This window comes from Haemaphysalis longicornis, unplaced genomic scaffold (assembly GCF_048455015.1).
Source record: "Haemaphysalis longicornis isolate Haplotype H1 unplaced genomic scaffold, Haemaphysalis longicornis Haplotype H1 scaffold_2, whole genome shotgun sequence".
In the NCBI taxonomy this organism is placed as follows: Eukaryota; Metazoa; Arthropoda; class Arachnida; order Ixodida; family Ixodidae; genus Haemaphysalis; species Haemaphysalis longicornis.
Window position 1 is genome coordinate 117437447 of NW_027526295.1, and position 23914 is coordinate 117461360.

Here is a 23914-nt window from a genome sequence, read left to right on the forward strand (position 1 = left end):
GCAGGGAATTAGACTGCTACAGGTGTCGCGTTAGGATATCGACAAGACTGCTTCAAGATGGCTTGCATAAATAACTTCTCAGCTGAGAAGTCCGAGAATTTGGAATCGTCTTGTGTAGACCACTTTCCAACTTGTAATATCCCTTCTTGCGTGTCATGGGTTGTTGTACAAATTGATTTTTAAATTTCCTCAAATGTCGGAAAAATGCGTTTATGTATATACCCCAGGTAAAGAGGATTCACAGAGAGGGCAAAATTCATCTCCTCCCTCACCGCAGCGCATATCACGTGACAGCACGTCACGCCTTCGTGTGTATACGTGCACAGACCGGACAAGCGCGGGCCGCGAGGTGTCGGGAGTGGCGCCGCAGGGATCAGGAACAGTTTTTCCAAACTGTACAGACGATCCCCACCTTGACGGAGAATCGTTCGATGTTCGCGCAGTGCTATTGTCCGTCTTGCAATTCTATCAGGTGCGGAGTACCTTAGGACCGCAAAATGTCCGTCCACGTCCATGCGCATAACATTTACAATCGCACAAAATCACAGCGGCACCGGCAGGATTCGAGCCTGTGTCTGGTAGACCAGACAGAGTTAGTGTTAGTCATCTTACCCATTGGGCTACGACCTTGAGTTTAGTACCCGAGACTCAAACTGCTTACTCCCTCGTCTCTAACGGGGCGGAGTACCTTAGGACCCCCTATTGTCCGTCCGCGTCCATCCCTGGGCACACCACCATCAAGCGAAAATCAAGCGAAATTTGATTTGAGCCGTGAGTTGCAGTTTCAGTTAGGGAACAGTCAAGGTGCAACTCAAGGCTCAAATCGAATGACGGTCGGGGAGCAAATCGGATGTCACTCGGGGTGCAACTTGGATATCATTTCCAGTCTCCGTACACTGCACCCTCGCCATCATCCACGGAGTGGAGATGTTGCCATTTTTTAGCTTTACTTTTGGTGCTTCGCTCTTATCTGAATTGCTGCTGATTAGGGATTCGGAGAGTCCGCCGGGCCAAAGTTTCTCGCTAGCACGTTGTGGTGGCTGCTGCCTAAGCGCAGAGTTATGCCACCGCTAATCATCGGCAGTAGGAAGCGTAATACAATGTGTCAACAACACACCCAAAGAGCGACCTTTATATATGAAGCTAAAGCATGTCTCCAGCCTGAATGAAATCCACGTCGGGGCCGCCCCTGATCCCAAGGGGCCGATCTCGAGGGCTTGCCGCCTACGCCGCCCGCAAATCTGCTTGCTGCCGCTCATGTTTACACACGAAGGCGTGACCTGAGGTCACGTGAAACGGGGGGTCCGAGGTGGCACTGAACGAATTTCGTCCTCAGGGTGAATCACACTTTAGCGTGCTACAACTAGCAGACAATAAATCATATGACTATCAACTTTGACAAACTGGGCACCTATCCGGCCCTCTTCGTCTTGTCACGTCTTTTACACGCAGGTTTTCTCCGTAAAATATTAAAAATGAATTTTATTTTGCAAGACAATTATTCTTGAGTTTGTTAACATTAGGTGAACACAATGAAGATGTTATTTTGAGGCAAATCTATATTTTTTAGGGTAGATTTGGCCCACTGAGCCTCCTTCTAATAGTTCAGCTGCTTTACGATGAACAATATGGTAGAACCATCTAAGGTAAATGAGGACGAAGACTGTTTTTCTTCCTTGATACTTCGAGGAAAATAATGCGGCGTCCGCGGTCCAAGAGAGGCACAAAGAGCAGCTTCTCATGTCTTCATCAATGCTAAACGGCTACTGGTTAGCACAATTAAATCGCTACACATTTTCAAACCATTTATGCTGGAAGACCTGCATGGTGGCCACGACAGGTGTGAAATAACATGAATATTAATAAAGGTAAACCCTTGGGATCCCTGTTCTGAAAAAACACCGCCTTTAATGGCAATTTTCCAATATAAAGATCAGATAAAAACATTAAATAAAACCCAAAAGAAGAGTGAAGGAAACCCCGATATACGATCGGTAAAAATTTGAACTGAGCAATGCACAGAAACAGGCCAGAGCTCTACGAACTCATCCCAGCGTAGGACAAGCGATGTTGTCGTTATTGTTCATTTATTGCTGACGCATGCACATTGGAGCCTATCGGTAAGAAATCGTGAGTTTTGACGGGAAATGTGCCGGCTTCACAATACACACAACACCACAAAATGTAAACGTGAAATTGTGGAATAGCGCATGCGCGCGGTTCCTCAGCGCGATCTCACTTGAGTAGAATACAGTTAAAAGCCGATCTAACAAAGTTACAGCGAACCGCGAAATATTTTTTTTCTACCGAGAGCTCTGTAAATCGGGACATTTACAAGCAATTCATTCTATAAATACAATGTGTAACGGGAGGCCCATCCCAGCAGCTACCATGACATCGTAATGGCAGCTGCCTGGCGCTCCCATCCTGATGTATGAGAATGCTCTAAAAGTCCGCCGTGACGTTTATAACATAAATCACTAACGGTTCAGGGGGAAACGAATTGATTTGCTACAAACAGAAGCTTGTGCTTCTCGCTTTAATTCGCTTTGTTAGAATTAGACAGACAGACTTTCCGTCGCACGCAAGCGAGTGTAACGCGTCCTCCATTCCTTCGTGAGCCACAGCAACGCTTGGGCAAGTCAGTAGCTTCCATCACCTGGCCTGGAGCGAGTGAAGGAACTTCATGAGTTCCTATGCCATCAGCATCCGCTGACGCATGTTGTGCGTCGGAAGCGAACCGGGTGATATCTTCATCGCTCAAAAAATCCGTCATGTCGGCATCTCCGTCGGCGCTCAGATCGTCGTAGAAACTCTGACCTGCTGCCGCCTCGTTAAGCTGACGAAGCTCTTCCCAGGAACTGGGCGGGATTTCTTCTTCTTGCTTATTTCTGTTTCTCTAAATGTTTCCTTAAATCGGAAATGGCGCGGAGTTTATTTCGTTAGTTCGAGTTCGTAAAAGAATTGATCCGTATTGGACCTCTGGGGTATCAGCATTTGTTCGTTAAATCGGGAAGTTCGTAAGATCGGGCTTCGTTATATAGAATGTTCATGGTAGATGCATATCAGCCCCACACTATCCAGATTTTAGTGAAACTGTGGCGTGTACCACTCTACTTGCTCGCGTCATTTGTACAGAAAAGAAGTCAATCGAAATAATTCGTGCCAGAAGACAAGTAAACAAAAGTAAAAAAACAGATGCAAATACTATTCAGCAGTACAGAAACGGTTGTTAAGTATCGCCAAGCTTTCGCCTTCGAAGCACGTAAGCAAACTTAAGTGCCCCGAGTGGTTATAAAGGTTTAGTCTTTTACGGCACAAATATCGACTCCTTGAAAAAAACAGTAGGTGCTTCCTTGTTGCTTACCTTAATGGAAACTTCCCGTGTGCCTCTGACGCGGTGAACAGAGTCAAAAATGTGCCTTCGGCGCGCACAAACCCAGCCTTCATTTGCTCCGCCTGTATTTCTCTTGTGCAAATGCTCACGCCAGCATGCGTTCTTCTCTTAATGTTCCTATTACAGTCTACCCAGGGCTTATTACTCCAGCATTCTTGTCCACATGAACGTAGCACCCTTTGAAGTGACCCTAAATGGGACGTCTGTTGTGGGGATTTTTTTATATGACCGGCAACTAAGCTAGACATGCACGGCAATATCCGTCCAGCATTCATTAACGCTACAAAATCATCCGTGCTTCGTATTTGGGAAGAATATGCCGGAACACTCCGAGATGCCGTGATCGCTGTTTGAGTGAAGGCGTGGAGGGTCAACATTCCCAGAAACCACGACGCGAGCATAATTTTGCAGGATATTCCAGCAGGTTCAAATGCAGAAGGGGGGCTCCGCGCCAGAAACGTGCTCAAAAAGAAATCTATGACCTTTGAAAACTCAATCCCTTTCTCTGAAGACCCGAAACGTTCCAACATATGGACTCGATAATAAAGTGCGATAAATGGCGGTAAGGATAATGAAAGAGTAAAAAAGTGGAACCAAGTGGTTACGAATGATGGGGGTACGGGTAAACCAGGGAGCATAATCAAACACACTGCACTGGGTGCATATGCGGCATAAGCATAATAAAAACATCCCAAACCAGGGCCGTCGCCTACGTGGTGCATAGGGCAGTTCACTTCATCACGGCCCAGGATCAAGTCAACACGCCGGTCCAGGAGGAGGGAGTCGCTAGCCCTATCGGTATTGCATACGGCTATGAGAGAATTGTTCAGTGATGTATATGCCTCTACGGAACTTATTACGTCGTATCGAAGAGGATTTCCGCAGGAATTACTGGGCCGATCGGCCAAGGTGTAGTGAATGATCGCATTCTGCGGAAACTTATTGCCGGGTAAAGAATAGAGCGATAAGACGTTTTCCACCCTTTTGGACACTTTGCGTAATGTACAGCGCTTGTACTGGTCCCAGGAACCGTTGATATCTGAATCGGTGACGGTGATCACTTGGCATGTGTACGGTGACAGCCTGGAAAGCACATCGGCGTGTTTCCTCACAGAAAATATCCAAACGACGTTGGAATGATATTTCTGAAAGCGCGCAACTTCTTTGGGAATTCGACTTGGCAGTGTTTCGTGCCTAGGAACGAGAACTAAGGCTGGCCGAGGAAATGCGGCAGGCTGCGTGACGTACCGAACGAAAGAATCGTAGCAGCTGCTTGGTACTAAACAGGTCCAAACTGTCACTGGCAAAACGAAATGAGAAAACCGAATTTGTTGGACTTCTTTGCAGCCCACCAGAACTGCCACGGGAGACCCACGTTCGTTTAGTGCTTCTAAGGCGCTAACAGCCAACTCGGGAATTGATTGCTGCGCACTGATCGTAAAATGAGCTGCACTCAGCACACCGAATGTTATCCTTATAATGACTTGCGCCATTTGAGCTACACCTCAATCCTTAGCCTCAAGGGCCTACCTTAAAGCCTGCAATCTGGTATAAGACGTCCTAATCATGAATGCACGATGCAATATCACCGAATGAATTTCGGGATCGTGATCATCCTCGCAAATTGTTTAAAGCATAACTCGAATATTTAGGAAGAACAACAATTCCAGCAAAATTTGAAATTTGAAAAGTTTCACAAGCAGCTTGTTTTGTTTACAACACCTGATCTGCGCAGAACAGATTACCCATCATTCCTTCATATGGCTGGACCGAATAATATTGCCAATTTTACGCGAGTGCACTGCATCTGCGCCGCGAGAAAACTGACATTCAGCAGGGGATTAAAGGTGGTTAAAGACGGCACAGGGGAATAAAGACGGCACTCTCCAAAATAAAATGTCTTACTGTGGTCGCAGTGTCTGACAGCTGCGTGTTTTCTTAGATAATGACAAACAAATGTGACACAAGTGCTACTGACGTGACAATATGTAATTTAGGACTACATCCTGCGGGATGGGGAAGTATTATTTGTACAGTCATTGAATTGAAACATAACCATTTGACGTATTGTTGAAAGCAGGTCAGGAACCGCAGAAACGGCTGCTTGTTGTTAGCTCATAGCTTTCATCTGGCCCGGACAACAGATCGAAACCTTTCTGAGGTGGTGAAAACACCTTTGAGTGAGAAAAGAGGAGCTCCGTTTGTAGGTTGCGTGTGCCTTAAAAGCCGAAAAGTCGTTTTGATTCACCCGTGAATGACAAGAGAATGGAAGTGTAAGCGATCATTGATGGATTTCCTGTTGGGATGCGTTGCAAATAGCTTCCGGTGAAGTGGAAGCACAGCAAGAAGGTGATATAGGGAGTGTCTCTTCCGTCATGTTTAAAGCTAAGCTTTTTCCTCTACCCCCCAAGGACAAAACTCAAGCGAACAAATAAAAGAAGTTACTGGCATGGCCAGGAATCGAACCTGGAACGAATAGTCAAACGGAGAGGGATCTCGCCTGTTGTCTTACCGATTGTGCGACGATCACACGCGTAGGAAATGCAGACAAACGCACTCACGGAGCACACCTGCGGGTGTACGCCCTGCGTTCTCACTGAATGCCACCTGATAGCGTCACGCGACCTGCCTCTTGCGCCTCCGTGCGCTCCTCCTACGGCACTTGTAGAGGCCGTGTGCGCAGCTTACGCATACCCTGGGAGTTAGCAAAAAGTAAACGAAGAAAAAAAAACGGAGTAAAAATTCAAGGAAGTCTGAAGTGAAGAAGAAATAAAAGTGCGGAGGAAAAATTAAGGAAGCAGAAAATAACTGATCAGTTTACACTCAATCGAATACAGGGTAATCTCCTAGATAATGACTAACAGAATTTCTGCTACTTTAGATATCAGCCAACCTAATGAACAAGCAGGGTTTCGAGGCTTTCAACAATAGACCATATTCACACAATCAGTCAGGTGATAGAGAAATGTGCGGAGTATAGTCAACCCATATATATAGCCTTCATAGATTATAAAAAAGCATTTGGCTCGGTCAAAACTTCAGCATTCATGCAGGCATTACGGATTCAGGGCGTAGACTAGCGTGATGTAAGAATACTAGATGATATCTACGGTTGCTTCACAGATACCTACATGGAAGTGTGTCAGACAAGGGGACAATCTCTCCAATGTTATTCACCGCGTGTTTACAAGAGATATTCAAAACAATGGATTGGGAACAGGTGGGCATAAGGGTTAATGCAGAAGACCTCCGCCACCTCAGATTTGCTGATGACGTTGCCTTGCTAAGTACCTCGTGAGACGAAATTGAAAAGCATGATTACCGCACTGGACAGGCAGAGTAGAATTGTGGGCCTGAAATTTGATACCCAGAAAACTAAAGTAATGCTCAAAAGCCTCGGGAAAGCACAGCGCAGCGGTATAAGATAGGTAGCGAGGTAGTGGAAGTGGTAGGCGAGTATAATTACTTAGGCCAAAAAGTGACCCCCTATCGCAACCATCAGACAAGGATAATAAGCAGATAACAATGGGGTGGAGTGCATTCTGTGGGCATTCTCAGATAATGAATGGCAGGCTACCATCGTCCCTAAAAAGGGAAGCGTATAACAGCTTCGTCTTATCGGTACTCACTTATGGAGCAGAAACTTGAAGGCTCACTAAAAGGGTTCAACTTAAATTGAGGATGACTCAGCGATTAATGAAGGGAAAAATGATAAATGTAACTTTAAGGCGAAAGAAGATAGCCGAGTGGGTCAAGGAACAAACGCGTGCTAGCCGATATTAACGGAAATTAACAAAATGAAATGGGTATGGGGAGGGCTTATACATCGAAGGCAATATAACCGTCGGTCATTAAGGGTAACAGACTTAACCCCTAAAGAAGGCAAGCCTGGCAGGGGGTGGTAGAAAGTTAGATGGGGAGATAAGATCAAGAAATTTGTGGGGATACATTTGTCGCAGTTACCATAAGGCTGGGATCATAGAATATATATTGCCGAGGCCGGCGTTTGGTGCAGGCAAGGCTCCTGATGATGACGATAATGGTGTTGGTGGTTGGAATGATGATGATGATGATGAAAGGAAGATCACACCAGTACATGGCATCTCATTTCTCCTCCGTCTCTACCGCTCATCGCGTCGCCTCCGCCGGCGGCGGCAGAGGCGGAGGAGAAGTGAGATCGTCTAATACCAGGGTGTCGAACCGTAACCAGAACCGAACCGAAAACCGGAACCGAACCCGTATTTTTTCTGCCATTTTGAACTGAACCCGAACCTGAACGAATCGAAGGAACCGTTCTGAACCGGTTCCGGGTCTTCAAAGCTGTGATTTCTAGTTTTTGAATATGGTGGTCTACCTTGTGTCTGAAGGTATTTTTACCCCTCGCCTGACAGCGCCACCAATTATTACATAGTGTGTAGTCGCACAACCTATCAGTTTTTGTTCCTATTATAACCCTAAATATAATGTAAAGTTGTCCGTATATGAGACTGAACAGACATATGCGGCAGGTCACGTAGCAGCGACGCCATTACAGGGGGTAGTAACTGCTTAGCGTTTCGTCCTCCCGTTGCTCTTTAGATCGGCGGGGACGAACATTAACACTGCCAATTATGTGCACGGCACGCACGCTCCAACAGCTACTCCTCTTGAGGAGCAACGGTCACTCCCGAGGACTAACAGCTGTAGTTAGTCCTTTTTTTCGTTTTTGCTGGCTAAGAGTGTATACTATGAGTTTGTGTTAGATACTGTTCATTTCCCCAATTTTCTTTTAGCATTAAGAATAAGTTATGCTTGAACGTATATTCCGAGGCAACATATCGTGGCTTATTCATCGTGGTTCCCGTGTAAATATTGTTTAATAATGTGTCAAGCTTTCAATGTGTTATTAATTCGAATGCATCCCTGCCCCCTTGTGAAGGCCTCCAAGGACATCATCAACTGCTGGAGTGTTGTATACGCTGGGCTATTTGGTGCTGTTCCCTGATGGCTAACAGAGCGAAAACTAGGCGAAGACACGGAAGCGGGGGATACAAACAAGCGGTTTTTTTCACTCTCAAATTCTTATTCGCTGTTCTTAAAGCCTGCTTACAAAACACACCTTTCGGTAAAACAATGCATTGGTCCTCTTCATCCGTTAAAAGCTGTTTCAGGTCATTGTCTATCATGTAATGTACCATAAAGTTCCAGTTGAAGCTTATTTCGGGCATGAATGTGGGCCGCACGACGGCATCCATGCACTCCCCGATGCGGCGCTGCTTATCACCCTCGAGAATATGGGAAGCAATGGCAAGGACGAATAAGCTAACCTTTGCCACTTTTTAAAAACGGCGCTCAAAGGCAAACTTTGGCCCTAACTGCAGAACTCCGCGATGGGGCTCCGCGAGCTGCATGTCACCCAACACGCGTACTTGTCCTTGCGTTGGAGTGGATCTTTTCCTGGGTGGAAGGGTATGCCGTACGATGATGCTTACGTTACATGGTCAGCGCAAACTATAGGTACCTAAAAGCGTAGACGATCAGCCAATTTTTTAATGCTAAGTTTTTTTGCTTTATTGTGCGAAAATACGCGTGTGTGCGGGAGTTTTTGTGTGGTTATTTGATGGTATCAAATACGATGGCGCTCGGGCAGGCTCTCTGCTACTCAGAGAAAGTGCCTGTCCTGCCAAAAGGGTGCCCGCTTGTCAGTAAATTACACCTCTCTGCCTGCCCACCAGCCAGGAGAGTTCGGCGAGGATGCGTGATTTGGAGACGAGGGGCGGCCCGTCACCAGCCACCCAGGAGGGGCGTGGGACGAAAAGCCGCACCACGGCGACACTCAATGGAACCAAAAAATTCCCCCGCATTTCCCCGAGGGGGAGAATGTGAAAGTGCGAATGCACGGTTGTCGGCCCGCTTGCGGCGCTTGCGCTCGGCCCCCGCAGCCCACCGCCTCGCCGCCTTCTCTTCCATCTCTTCCATCGGGTTTGTAGTATCACGTGTACACCACGCAGTTATCAAGCCGCTATAACGCCGCTGAGTCGCCAACGAACGCTGCTGACGACGTAGTTTGAATGCGTTAAAGATATAAGGTGCGTTACTAACACTGATATCAGCGTCGCGTCCGTGGCTTAGTCGGTATAGCGTCGCGCTGCGGCCGCAAAGTCCTCGGATCGAAACCTGGTGCCGGATGCTGTTTTTTTTTATATAGAGAGGAGGACTGCGTTAAAGATATAAGGCGCGTTACTAACACTGATGTCAGCGTCGCGTCCGTGGCTTAGTCGGTAGAGCGTCGCGCTGCGGCCGCAAAGCCCTCGGATCGAAACCTGGCGCCGGATGCTGTTTTTTTTTATATATATAGAGAGGAGGACTGCGGACGCCACCGCCGCCGACGCCGCCGCCGCCGCCGCCGCCGGCGGTGGAAGGTTTGGGGTCGCTTATAAAGTGCATTCGCACTTAAAAAAAGACGGTAGACGGACGGTCGCCTGCTTTGTGGACGGACTGGCAATGGGTAGCCTGCAGAGAAGGTGCCCATTGCCAGAAGGTTCAGGCGGGGATCCCAGAAGGGGGAGGCGTAGGTGGCGTCGGCGGCCCCGGGATCTACCGGTGCCTCCTGCCCCACTGGCCAGAAGGCTACATGCTTGTCTGCCAGAAGACTGCGCCGAGGATACTTTAATGGAAGACGAGGTGATCGGTGAGTGAAGTGGAACACGAGGAGGTACCACGGTAGTTCTATAGAGTCATGTTCTTGATAGCAGCTTTTAAGCGCCCGTTGCTCTTGTTTTGCGTAGTCTTTCAGAGTCAGCCTCGTTGTTACCGAAACAACGGGGAGGCCACCGAAGATAAAGCAAGCATGAAAGTGGAGGATGAAAGTAAGGCAAAAGTGTGAGCGGATGGCCGGTATGCTGACGTCGCGCGAGACATGCTCCCCGGCGACGGCCCGCGCTATACGAGAGAACGCCAGAGCTTAGCGCGAGCCGTCGTGCGTTTGCTGATGACGCGATCACTTCATGAAACGCAGGCGCTATACGCCGTCGCCGAGAAGACGGCAGTGCGTGCTTCCCTCAACTTTCACATTAGGGTGTATCGTAATAGTCAGTCCTTTTTTGTTTATGAAACTGCGGGTTTATGAGCCAAGAATAAAATTCCAATTGAATTTTATAAATGACCTAACTGAATTATTAAAAAGAAATTTGCGGCCATAAAGAGTATTTCTTTCACATACACACACACAATCAACCTTAAGTGTCCCTGTGAACCTTTTATATCGTTGAAGTTATTGTTGAATCGTTGACCTCCCATTAAAAACATTTTGCAGTGGATTGTGCAGTAGAAAGAACTCGGCAAAACTTCCGATAAACGGGTTCACTCTTCTTTCGCGTCTGGAAGCACTGCGAAAGCTCTAGGTATCGCAGCACTGAGCGGTGCTGCCTGCTTTGCTGGTCGCAGCAGATACGGCTTTCATTACTGCATTGCTTTTGTGGCTTTCTTTTAACAGCGGTACTTAAGCTTGAACCTGGTTCGGTATCGTCAAAAAAAAATACTAAGAACAAAACCTGCGCTGCCCGTAATTGGTGCACCATCGCAGAAAAGATTGTATAACAGTGAAGCCGGCTTTCGCGCCTGCTCTAGTGTTAGCACAAGGGGCATGTGCGTGTGCGCGTCCTTTACTATATACCATCTTAAAGGTGAGAGTCTTTTTCGGGCTACTAAAACGCAAAAACAATTTGACGCAGGTACACTAGTTGCGCAAGGCTGGAGAAACAGTGCATCTGAAGGTCAACCTAGCTTCTTCCCCCTGGGATCTGCGGTTAGTGTTGGGGACGGACCGGAACGGCTTTGTAAAAACCGGATAAACTAAGCCTCACCCCTCAACACTTACCCCAGCCTAGCAAGAACATCTCGAAACCCAAAAAACTGAGCGGAGCCCAGCAAAACTTAGGAAAAGAGCGAGATCCGAAAAAGCGAGGATGACCCTCAGCTCTGCTGTTTCTCCAGCCTTGTGCTAGTAGTGCAAGCTGCACTATTTTTAACAACGAAGCTGCTGTTGCTGGCTGTAATGTGTGTGGCGTCATCAGAAAACCCCTGGGTCATAGTTACTCCAGCCGCTTCCCGCGCGCTTTCCCAGGCGCCTTACGTGGAGCGCCTGGCATCGTCCAGGCTTGCGCGTGGCGCTCGGAAAAAAATACTAAGAATACAGTTCATCTGCGACCGCGCCTCAAAGGTGATGCACGAGACAGCTCGCGCTACAGACGCATAGTTCGCGGACTTGGTTGCCACTGGTTCTAGCACGTGTTGACGCGCTCAATTTTCGAACACATGTGAAAGCGTGCGGGCAAAGCGATCCTGGGCCGCCAGTCATTCGTGAGGAAGACGATGATATAGATGGATTTGACGATGAATACTAATACCACAGTGAAACGCGACAAAGGAACATGTAAATAAACAATTTCAACCCTACTGATAAGTGGCGGTGTATCCTTCAGTGCTTACGTAGGAAGAAATCTTCCAGGCCTTGCGCGACTTATATAGTGCAAGCATCTCCAATTTTATTACGTGGCTATCAAATGCGTTCATTGCTGCAGCTGAAGGAAAGCCGGCCGACAGCTCCTCAACTGCTGTAATGGCGTTTTTCCGGGGGTTGAAGAAGGGGAAGAGAGAGAAATCCTTTGAGCGAGTTAGCAAGTTCCCTAATAGATATAGAACGGGGCTGCGGTGTTTTGCCACCCTGTATTATCTTAGTATCGCACGTGTTCATTGACTACGTTCTGGAAGCATTTGAGATTTCGAAAAAATTGAAAAAAGGGTTCCAGGGTGTTTTTGAATCACCAAAATGAGAACGTTTGCGCAAAGAAACATACACTATGAGTTAGTTTTTATACCGACGTTACAATGAAACGAAAACGCAGCTCTAAAAAATTCAACACAAAAACCACTCCTGCTTTTTTATTACGAACCCGTTTGAACCCGTTCGAACCAGTTCGAGCCGGAACAAAATGGTTCTCCGCAACCGAACCGGAACTGAACCCGAAAGGCTTGAACCCGAACCCGAACTGAACCCGAAAAAATTCCGGTTCGACACCCTGTCTAAGTCTTTAATTTTATAAAAAGAGAATTTCCACTCATGCGCTTCACCAGTACAACTCAACCAACCACCTTTTGTGGACCATGCAATGATTTCACGTGAGCAAATAGTATCTGTTTGTACTAATAACAGGTGTGGTTAAGTGGATTTCACATGTCTTTGGTTTCACTCTTTATAGAGCCACGTGTGTTGACTGAAATGACGCCGCAATGGTTGGTGGTGTCGTAAACAGCTTCGCTTTCCAACCACAGTCACAGTGTGGACTGGCCCGCATTTTTTTTATCTTACGTGTCTGAACATGATTTAAACGGCGAAGCAGCGTAAGTATTTCTATTGCGTGCCGCCTCATCGCCGCGACCCTATTCCGGCCAGGCAGTACAGGTAAACAGCTTTCAAAATTCGTCGATCCACTATATTTCTTTTGGGCAAATTTTGGACATTGTGTTATACCGTACAGTGTGCTACAATGAAAGCACTAGTTTTTGGACAGGTGAGCGTGTTCTTATTTTGTGGCTTGTGCAATATTGATTCGACACGGTGCAATATTGATTGCAAGGCTTATCCTTTCCTTGTTTGTGGCGGCTTAGGGCCGCATTACAGTCGTCGGCTGCACACACACCTGCCGCATACCAGTCATTACCGCTGGACGTTCGCTTTTCAGACTATTTTAATTCATCTATCCCTCTTTGGGGAACCCATACATAAAATTGTTGGAGTCAATGCAGTGCAATTGATCTGAGGCTACGTATTACGGCAAACAAAACGCTAAAAATTACCACTCTAATTAAGCACTTTTTGTGGTTTAGTGATTTGAAAAGAAAAATGGCGCGTAATTTTCACATTTTTCTGCTGCTGGTTTGCATCACCGCTTTCCCATCGTTCCGTTTATTTTTTCTCAATTACAGTCACTGCGCACATAACCCTTTTGTATGGCCAAGTCCCCGCATGTGGAAGCCTGAGTATTCATGGTGACGGTGACGCCATGCGCATTCATGGGAACACCGCCGACACCGAGCTCCCAAACATAAGCTGTCACCAACCGTAGCGAGCGCCATTCCCCAAACCTGCTATGGTACTTCCAATCCGAAGATGCCTTAGTGGAGTGAGAAATTCTGGCTTGCACGAAAAATACAAAATAAGGCCTGGAGTGTTCCTCGTAGGCACCCTAATTCCCAGAGCCTCATAGTTACTACGAGGGCCGAAACTATGGTAAAGCGCATTCGCACAGAAGACACAACGAACAGCTGGAGGTATTTTATATCTATTAATTCTTAGACATACAACAACAAGGTATAAATCGAAGAAGGAATTTCGAAGACAGAATACAAACAATTTGCCCACAGGTAAAGCGCCTTAGCACCAGCAAATACTTTTGTAAAATACTTTAAACACGTATTAAGTACATCACACTACACAAGCACAGATATAAAGTATAAAAAGCCCACTGAGCGCAAGCGCATACAGCATAACAAGCCATGAAATGGCTCCAACAACTCCGCATTGTCGCTCAAGGAGCTTCAGGCTGCGCTGTCCACATGTAAAAATTTAGCACCTGGCCAGGGCGAAATCACATACGGAATGATACGACCCATCCACGCAGACATAACTGACGCTCTTCTTTTTCTCCTTAATAATTTTGTCTTTTGGACGCTTTCCACGAGCGTGGAGAGAGTCGACAGGAATACAAATTCTGAAGGAAAGCAAGGATGTTTCCCCTCCATCTAGCCATCGTCCCATTGCCTTGACCAGCTGCCTAAGCAAGTTGCCTAAAGAAATGAATAATACAAGACGTATTCTTGGAATACCGCGGAGTCGTGGATAGCTGCAAGGCAGGATTTTGGCTGGGCAGATGCACGACTGGAGCGTTGGAGGCCTTGGAGTCGTACATCAAAGATGCATTCATTCGCAGGCAGAACCGTGTGTCTATTTTCTTCAATTTTAAAAAAATCGTGTGACACTGCTTGGCGTTACGGAATCCTGCATGACCTAATGACCTAAAGTCATACCGTGTATAAGGAAACATGTTGAGCACAGTAGAAAGCTACCGGTCTGAGTGTATGTTTTGAGTAGACGTTGATACTGCGCTGTTTTGTGTTTCCTTCCCTCTGTCCCGTCCTGTTAGCGCATTTTTTCAATTATGACAATAACATCGTTTGTATAAGTGGACGTGAAATTTAAACAAAATACCAGAAGGGAATATATTCAAGTTCGATGTTTTATCTCAATATCTGGTTAATATGTGAAATTCTTGATGACAAATGACACATCAAACTGGCGCCTTGATGAGACGGAACTGAGAATATACAACCCTCGTCCGCATCGATCGCTTCTTACAGGCTGCGAGCAGTTGACGGACACTTGTGCGCGCACGCGGTGAGTGTCAGCCCTCATTCACACAGACGTTTTTCACCCCGCGCGTCACCGTCACGTCACCGTCTTCCGTCATGGGCGGGGGTTTCTCTGGAGATTTCTCGCCGAAAAAATGGTGCGATTGTGACGGGAAGCTGAGCTCTACGTTTTCGTTCCATCAGCGCTACGGTACCACGCCCGTGGTAAACCAATCAATGAGAAAAGAAATTTTTACTTCTAAATTTCGCCATAAGGGAGCACACGTAAAAAACAAAGCAAATTTCTTTACTTTTCAGATTAAGCACGTTCAATTCAAGGCTAAAGTGATCACTAGGCAGATGGCTCTGTACTCTGACCGAGAGCTCCAGTATTAGCGCTACTCCGTTTGCGTCTCGGTCGCGGTTTTTTGACCTGACGGTGCCGTGACGGTGAAGGTGACGGCTGTGCGAATGACGGCTAGTGCGACTGTCGTAGCACCCTCCTTTTTTTGATTGAACACCACGTGATTGTTTGCTGGTTTGCTTAGCGCTCACGTGCCTGCCATGCGCATGAAGCTAGGGTACATTATTTTTTCCCTGATATCGCAAACCAAAAAATAAACGAGAGAAACCCTTACAGTTTGCACGAATGATAAAACAGGTCACAATAGAACACTGAAGTCTTTTTTAGGCACTCTCAGCAACGTACTCGCGACCATGCTTGCGTTCGTCAAAAGCATTGCAAGCAGACTCAAATTTTACGACGGAAATCACAGGTGCCAGACGCACATTTCACTTGAAATCATCGTGTAAAAGTTATTGCATGTAAAAATGCAGGAGGTCCCACAACCGGTGTACGGTAGCGGGAATTCAAGGTAACTTTAGAGGGCTCCGGGCATTCATTTAATAGTAAGAGCCTGAATGTCCAACAAGACGAAAAATCCAACGAGACTAAAGGTCCAATAGAGCCTGAATGTCCAACGAGATAAAAGATCCACCGAGACGGAAGGTCTAATCGAGCCTGAATGTCCAACGAGACGAAAGATACACCGAGTCTCAGGGTCCAATCGAGCCTGAATGTCCAACGAGACGAAAGGTCCAACGAGACAGAATATCCACTGTTGTACCTTCCGTCTCGTTGGATCTTTCATCACGTTGGACCTTTTACGCAGAATCAACTCCCCCTGTGATGTCCTGGCTCGCCCTGTACTTCACCCAAAGCAATTTCTAGCTTGTTCGCGTTTACAATTTTTTCGTCTTTCATCCGAATCCTCCTGACTCGGCACGTGACATTAGATACCTTTTGGACTACCCTGCTTGAGCCTTTCCATTTCGGCGCGAGCTTCTCAGCCACACCGTGGGCCTAGCTTTGTACATTGACGTAGACCCTGCCGCCTGCTTGAAAGCCGGCGTGTTGGCTTTTTTTATCAAAGCGGTACTTTCTGTGATTTCAGTTCTTTACTCAGGGCTCACCCACATGCTTGTGCGAGATGGAAAGGAGTTTAGCCAGCTCCGTGCGGTAGACCACCATGGCGTTATAGTGCGTTGTAGGAGTATCGCAAACAATGCTCGGAATCGCCGCGTGGCGGCCGTGGAGGAGGAAAAACGGGGTTTTGTTTGTGCCTTCGTGCGCTGCCATGTTGTATGCGTGCACAGCCAGAGGAAGCCACCTGTCCCAATATCGTTCGCCCCGTGCTGTGTAATGGAACACCATTGTCACGAGTGTTTGATACAGTCTTTCTACTGCGCCGTGTTACTCCGGGTCATACGTGGTGGTCTGCAATTTCTTCATACCAAAAAGGTCGTGCACCTCCTTCTTAACTCGTGAGACAAAGTTTGTGCTCTGACTGTTTAAAAGCTGCTTCAGCACGCCGTACCTCAGTATCACTCTTTCGACGAAAGGGGGCTGCGGCTTCCGCCTTCTGTGCGGCCATTGGTAAGGCTTCCGCGTAACGGCTTAGGTGGTCGACCAAAACAAGTATGTTATTACTTCCGGCAGTGGTAATCGTTAGGGGCCCCACTATATTCATCGCGGTACGCTTGAACAGTGCGCGAAATTCCTCGAACAACTGCAAAGCAGCACGCTTCTGGTTCTTGGGGGTATTGTGGACAGCGCAAAAGTGGCACTTCTAGCACGTCTCCCCGCATTCCTGGCCAAACGTATGCCATGCCTATCCTCTGGTGGGTTTTACCTTCCGCTCAGTGGCCAGCGTACGGAGCGTCGTGATGTACACACAGGAGCCCGCGTCTCATTGATGAAGGCACTACTAGACGTTCCGTACTTCCCCCTGCCTTGTCCTTTTATCGCAGTAGACCCCCGTCGTCCATGTAATATTCTCCCTCACTGTCGCCTGCTTTTCAGTGATTTGACAATTTTGTGGAAGTCGGTATCGTCGCGTTGCTCCCGCTTCATGCGGGACTCGTCCACCGAAGTCACAAATATATTGGGTGCCCGTACAGGCGCCCTGCTCAAGGTGTCAGCGTTCTGATTCATTTGGCCCACGCTGTGAAAGACTTCACAGCCGTACTCCTGCAAAAAGAGGTTCCGTGCCAGCCTAGAGCAGGGGTAACGAGCATTAATGAGCCAATTTGAGGGGCTGGCAGTTCGTAACGATTTGAAAATGCCGCCCGTATAGAAAATGCCAAACGTGGCGCACCGACCAAGCTACGACAAGGCACTCCTGCTCGGTAGCGCCGTATTTCCGTTGCGCACAGTTCAGATGCCTACTCGCGTACGCCACGGGGTATGATTTGCCATCGAATTCCTGCAATAATACCGCCCCTATTGCTACCTTGGACGCGTCGGTTGCGAGTGAGAACGGCCTTCTGATATCTGCGAACTTCAGCAAGGGAGCCTCCATCAGCTTCCGTTTCATAGCCGAGGAAGCTGCTTGCTGCTCCTCGCCCCCCTCCCCTAAATTTTTTCTTGATTGTCCGCAGGGTTAAAGGGCGCGCTTGTTCGACAAACTGGGGGAATGTGTCGCCTATAATCGGACAGGAGGCCCAAGAAGTGCCTGACTTCGGTTTTTGATGGGTACAATACAAGCAAATCTCTGACAAGAAAGGATAAAGGACGGAGCTCTACCACCACGGGTAGCGCTCCATCCTGTGTCCTTGTTGTCCGAGTTTTGTTTGCGCTATAGCCATCATGAACCTATACCAGCCCGCCTAACAAGCATTCCGGTTTTTGTTCTCGGCACCTAAAATTCGTGAACACATTGTATTTTGGACGGGTCTGGCCGAACGCCCCCCGAAGATACAATGTGTCCTAGGTATTTTACTTCGGAGCGCAGAAAATGGCATTTGGGCAGTTTGAGTTTATGACGGGCTGCATGTACCCTTTGGAAAACATTACGCAGGTAGGTTAGATGGCTCTCGAATGTGCGGCTGTACAGGATTATGTCGTACAGATATACCTGATACACTTTTCCCAAAAGACCAGCGAGGATGAAGCCTGCCGTGCGTTCCCATACAGCTGCGCTGTTTACAATGCCCATGGGCATGCGTCCCCACTGGTAGTGCCCTGATGGCCTATTCAACTCCGTCTTGTTTTTTGTTGTCGAGCTCATGCTTTCTATCTGCCAGTATCCGGAGGCCATGTCTATCAATGCGAAAAAATTCGCAGAACTGAGTTCCGACAGTGTCTCCAAAATGTTCGGGTTGGGGTAAGGGTCCACGCGAGTCACGGGGTTCAAGTCGCGGTAATCGACGACGAAACGGTACGACCCATCCGGCTTCTCGACCAGGAGCGCCGGTGCACCCCATGGAGACGTAGAATGTTCAATTATGTCTGGGTTGAGTAGCTCATTTTCCGGTCGTTCATCTCTTCCTTTTTTTGGAGTACGGTATTGGATACGCACGGCTGTAGACCGGGGTCGAGTCGACAGGCGTAAGTCGGTGTTTGATAACCTCGCAGGGGCCGATATTCCTGCCGCTGGCAGAAAAAAATGTGAGCGAACTCCGTGAATAACTCCAGAAGATGAGGTTTACGTGGATCGGCCACGTGCGGGAGATCAAACTGGCTGCAGAGGTCGGCACCGTCAACACACCGGCAAACAGTCTCTTCCGCGGACCTCTGGGCTACAACCGCAGGTACACACTAAACTTTTTAACACCATTTAAGGTGCTAAAAGGATGCACTTAACATTTTGCACCCTTTTTGCACTTTTAGGGACCAAAACATTGCTCCGGCACCCAATCATGAGGGTGCCACAAATTAAGGGGAGCAAATCCTAACATTTTTACACACGTTAAGGTGCTAGAAGGGTGTACTAAACATTTTGCACCCTTTTTGCACCTTTCAAGCACCCAAATATTGCTAGGGCACCCCACATCAAGGGTGCCAAAATTCAGGGGTGTAATCAACATTTTGAAAGGGTGCTGCGACCGATAAAGGGGTGCTAAAAAGTATTTCTTCTCAATTGGGGTGTTACCACGGCACCCTATCGTTAGGGTGCCTAAAAGAACCGTGTGTGAATGCAAGCATGCAAAATTGCACAAAAACAGGCTGAATGTTTAAACCGCACATCGCACTATTTCACCCAGTGGCGCACCCACGGGGGGTGTTTTGGGGGTTGTAACCCCCTCCCCCCCCACAGATGTCCGTCGACCCAATCCTCTCCGCACGCTTCTCCCACCAAACCGAAACCGAACTTCACCGAGCGCAGTGTGTAGTAGCGGAAGCTCTTATTGTTGAACATTCGCAGTTAAATCTCGAAAAAGAATATTGTATGACCGGAATTAAAAAATAAAACTAGAGTACGAGCTTTTAGGATTCTGCTTTTAAGACAGTGCGGACCAACTTGCGTATAACTTGAAGTAGTTTAAGAAAAATAATGAGAAAAAATTTTAATGACACAAAAAGTGTCCCTGGAGAGGAAATTTCTGAATGCTTAAGAATCCCTGGGGGTTTTAAATGATTCCGTAGCCCCCCTCCCCCCTACTGCACGCCTCATAGCCCACGCTCAACCGCAAATAGTCGCACAATTTTTGTAGGGCCAGATTATACCACTTTCTGAACTTCTGTGCGGAATTTCCATCACGAGATTTGAATCATTCGTCGCCTTCTAGAAAAAAAGACGCTGAAATTTCCCATAGGTTGGGACTCAGTATTGTCGAGCTTGCCTTCTGGCCTCAAATCAAATCTAACAAGATCAGATCGAAGTTTTTTTATTTCATTTGAAAGCAAACAACTGTTTTTTCTTCAATATTCAGCACTGTACGAGCCCTCCCTCTCCTGTTGAATAAAAAAGATTCGGTTTTCCTTTATATATATATCGCCTGAGTTTGTAACATTATAGTGAGGAAGACATCAACGCTTCAAGCGCAGTTACGAAAACCTGTGAACCTGTGATCACGGATAACAATGATGTTTTGTTGAATAGGCTTTCAGAAATATATGTTAATTGGACTGTTCAGTGCAAATTGTGCCAGCCTATACGAACAGGCTTGACTTCACCAGTGAAGAAGGCATTAATTGTATTTCCTCCCCAACCTCATCTCCCGTCATCCCTTCCTTCAAATTGTACTTTTAACCTTGGGTCCGGGGCTTCGGGCAATGGCTAAAGGCTTCGCGTATCTTCTATTTTTATGTGAAGGGGCATCCGTTATTATATTTCTTCTGCAGGCGAATTGTATAGGTTATGGCGGCTGACTTATTGCGTAATTTGTTCGCGTAAGAATTAATAAAAACTCTGCTGCTCTTTATAGTTTTATATATTTTATTCTTTGTGGTTATTTATTCTTATTTTTTTGTATTACTTACATTTGTGTTTATATTTGTTCTTTTACATTATTATATATTACATTTTATGTTGTGAAAATTTCAAACCCCCCTTAGACAAAAACCCTGGGTGCGCTAATGATTTCACCTCCCGTTGAGAGGTTTAAATATGAACTCTCCCCATAGACCAGGGGAAATGCTCTAAAATTGCTGTTCGTAAATTGAACAAAACGTGCTGAATGTTTAAATTCCACTCTGCACTAATCTACTTCTTCGAGTGTATCACAAGGTTCGTTTCGATGTCTGGGTGCACGGGAAGGGAAGACTACAAAATGCCTCTTGTAGTCCTATAAATAAAACTTCTACGCGAGGCATCGGTGTCCTCAACGAAATCGAATTTACCTAAGAATTTGTTCCCGTATTATTATGCCCCGGGCAAAAAGTCCAACAAGACTTTCTTGTTGGGCTCACAGCACGCCTGTGGGGCCAATACGAAGTTCTGTCGGCACTCTATCGTTCCAATAGCCTAGTCTTCCAACAGGGAGTTTAACCTTGATGGCGTTTGTGGGGCCAATAAGAAGCTCTGTCGGCACTCTATCGTCCCAACAGCTTAGTCTTCCAACAGGGAGTTTAACCGTGATGGCGTTTACCGGCTCGCCAACAGAATCAGTGAACGCCAACAGACGCCTTGTTCGTAATCAGCGGCGCGAGCGCGCCATCAGACAGAACCGACAGACGCCCTGAAGGTGGTTTTTAGGGCCTAAACAGCAGCGTCTATGTCGGGCATAGACGCTAGACGTCAAGGTTTGTGTTCTGAATTTTCCCTTCAATAAGTAACAGTCAGACAGACGATAACATAACGATGTGAAGATATGCTTTGGCTCATACCACGGCAAGCACAATCGTTTGTGGCTGCAGCCTAGGTTGCTCTTCGTCCACAACAAACTGAATCGGCTGTACAGCTTTCTTCGAGGGCGTGTATGCAGGGGTTCTATCTTCCTTTTTTGCGCAGGCCGACGGGGGCGGTCGTGTAAAATCATTTTTGCTCGTCGCTGCCGTTCTGCCTACCTGTTTGCTGTACCTATTACGTCGCCGCCACCGCATGCTTCGGTTGCTTTCTAATAATCCCCACTTGTTACAAACTCAGAGGTTTTCGCCCTGTTACAGTCGTTTTACACGACGGGTTTGATGCGCCTCACATGCCAGGAGTGACATCGCTTGTAGTATTAGCGCGACGTTGCTTGTCTGCAAGACGGTGCCGGACAAACAAGCGTTATCAACGCAATAATTCTAACGGCACATTCCATTTATTTCGTGGCTACCGTGGCCTGCGCAGGAAAGGTCGGGTTGACTGCGATAGCTTTTCTTGAGTCAAATAAGGGAGCTTTGGCTCAATCGCTTGCAGCGCTAGCAATGCGGCCTCGTCTGCAAGACCGGTGCGTGAGAAACAAGTGTTAGGACAACCCGAATTTCAAAAATGCCGCATAAACTAAACACAAGTGACAATATTCGTTGACAACTTACGTAAGTATAGAGTAGTTTTAGGCGTCCACGTACCTCCCGCCGAGATAGCTGAGTGGATTCCACTTCCGGTCACCGCAGCGTGCGGACGCGGAATCATGAGCTCCGTCGGAGCGGCGTTTGCGGCCCAGTCTCGCCGCGGAAACAGGAATGCTGAAGATGCCCAGGATTACTCTGTTGTTCTGCCTCCCCTGCCAACCGGGTCTGTTGTTTTTAACATCATTTTTCTGCATGGAGATGTAAGGGCTCGACCGTACCGAGTTGAAGACTTTCGAGACGCGTTAGCGCAAGACGCTGTGCTCGCCGACATTGCTGCCCTCGGCACCCACCAGATGAATCATATCTGGGCAGTCACCTTTACGAGCGAAGAAGGAAAGAAGAAAGTGCTCGCGAAGAAAGAAATCACCGTCAAGGGCCACAGGTGCCTGGTAATTGACCCGTGCCAGCAAGACGTCCGCGTCAAGCTTCACTGGGTCCTGCACAATGTTCCCGACGATCAGATAAAGGAAGCGTTCGCGCCGTACGGAACTGTGGTTGAAGTGACGTAAGAAAAGTGGCGTGCGACAGGGTGTGCGCATTTCAGCACCATGACACGCATTGTTGTTCTCCGACTGAAAGGGGGAGTTGCAAGGGATGATTTGCCGCACCAGCTGCGTATCGGAACCGAGCTTGCTCTCGTCGCCGCGCCGGGACGACCACCGCTGTGCCTTCGGTGTCAACAGACTGGGCACATTCGGAGGGAGTGTCGCGTTCCCAAGTGCAACGTCTGCCGGCGTTTCGGACATGATGGCGCCAATTGCGTGAAAACGTATGCGGCGGCCACCGGACCCGGACCAACAGAAGAGCGTTGGAAGCACATAATGGACGAAGCGGAGGCGGAGGAAGTCGTCAAGGGCCTGGATGAGGAACATACACCGATTCCGGCGGACACGCCAGCAGAAGAAGGGGACATTGACGAAGGTAGTGCTATTGAGGGGACGACGGGCACGGAAGAAACAGCGGCAGCTCAGGCGCCGGAGGTGCAGCCGCAAGATACCCCGCTGCCAAGTATTGACGACGGCTACCCAAGCGACGCCTCCATGGACGCCGAGGACGCCGCCACTCGTGGGAAGGATGGTGCATTCAATGAGCTCGCGGCTAAGCGGCCACGGGAGGACAGTGCTGCGGACGCTGACGCGAAGAACCTGGTGGGTAGTGCCTCGACTGGGCCCACAGCGAGGAAAAAGCGCCCTGAACCTAAGACGAACATTCAAGTCGGAGAGAGGAGGCCGCCAAAGCCCCCCTCGTGACGAGATTTATGTATGCCCAAGAACGCGGGGCGAACGCCTCATGCCGCACTGACCTACGCTAGCGGACGCACACCCTCGCATTTGTCATATGTCCGAGGTGAGCGGCATGCGGTCTAGTTTTTCCAAATGGCTGTACGTTTAGAAGCTGCAATTAACGTTGCCACGGTTAATGTGCGAGGTCTGGCAGCGAGACGGAAGCAATGCCAGCTTGGTAGGCTGTTCGCGGACCGAGAACTGGATATAATTGCGGTGCAAGAAACTAAAGTGGAAAGCCAGGAAATGACAGACCGCATGTTGCAACCTTTTAGAGCAAATTTTAATGTGTGTGTCTCGCACGCCGTGGGAACATCGGCTGGGTGTGCCCTTTTTATCAGGCGATCAATAGGGATTGTTGAACAGACCGTTCTAGCTGATTCGAGTGGCCGCTATGTGTATTGCGACTTTTCATTTTGCGATATTGAATGGAGAGTTATATGTATTTATGCACCGAACAGACAGGGTGAGAGGGAGACTTTTTTCCAAACTATTAGTAAACACCTTGAGCGCGAAAGGGTTGTTATCTTGCTTGGGGATTTCAACTGTGTGTGCATGACAGAG

General features: G+C 47.8%; 1 pseudogene; it reads left to right on the forward strand.

Moving 5' to 3' along the window:
* The first annotated feature begins 22093 nt into the window (after positions 1-22093).
* LOC144167325 (uncharacterized) lies at positions 22094-23914 on the forward strand (annotated as a pseudogene).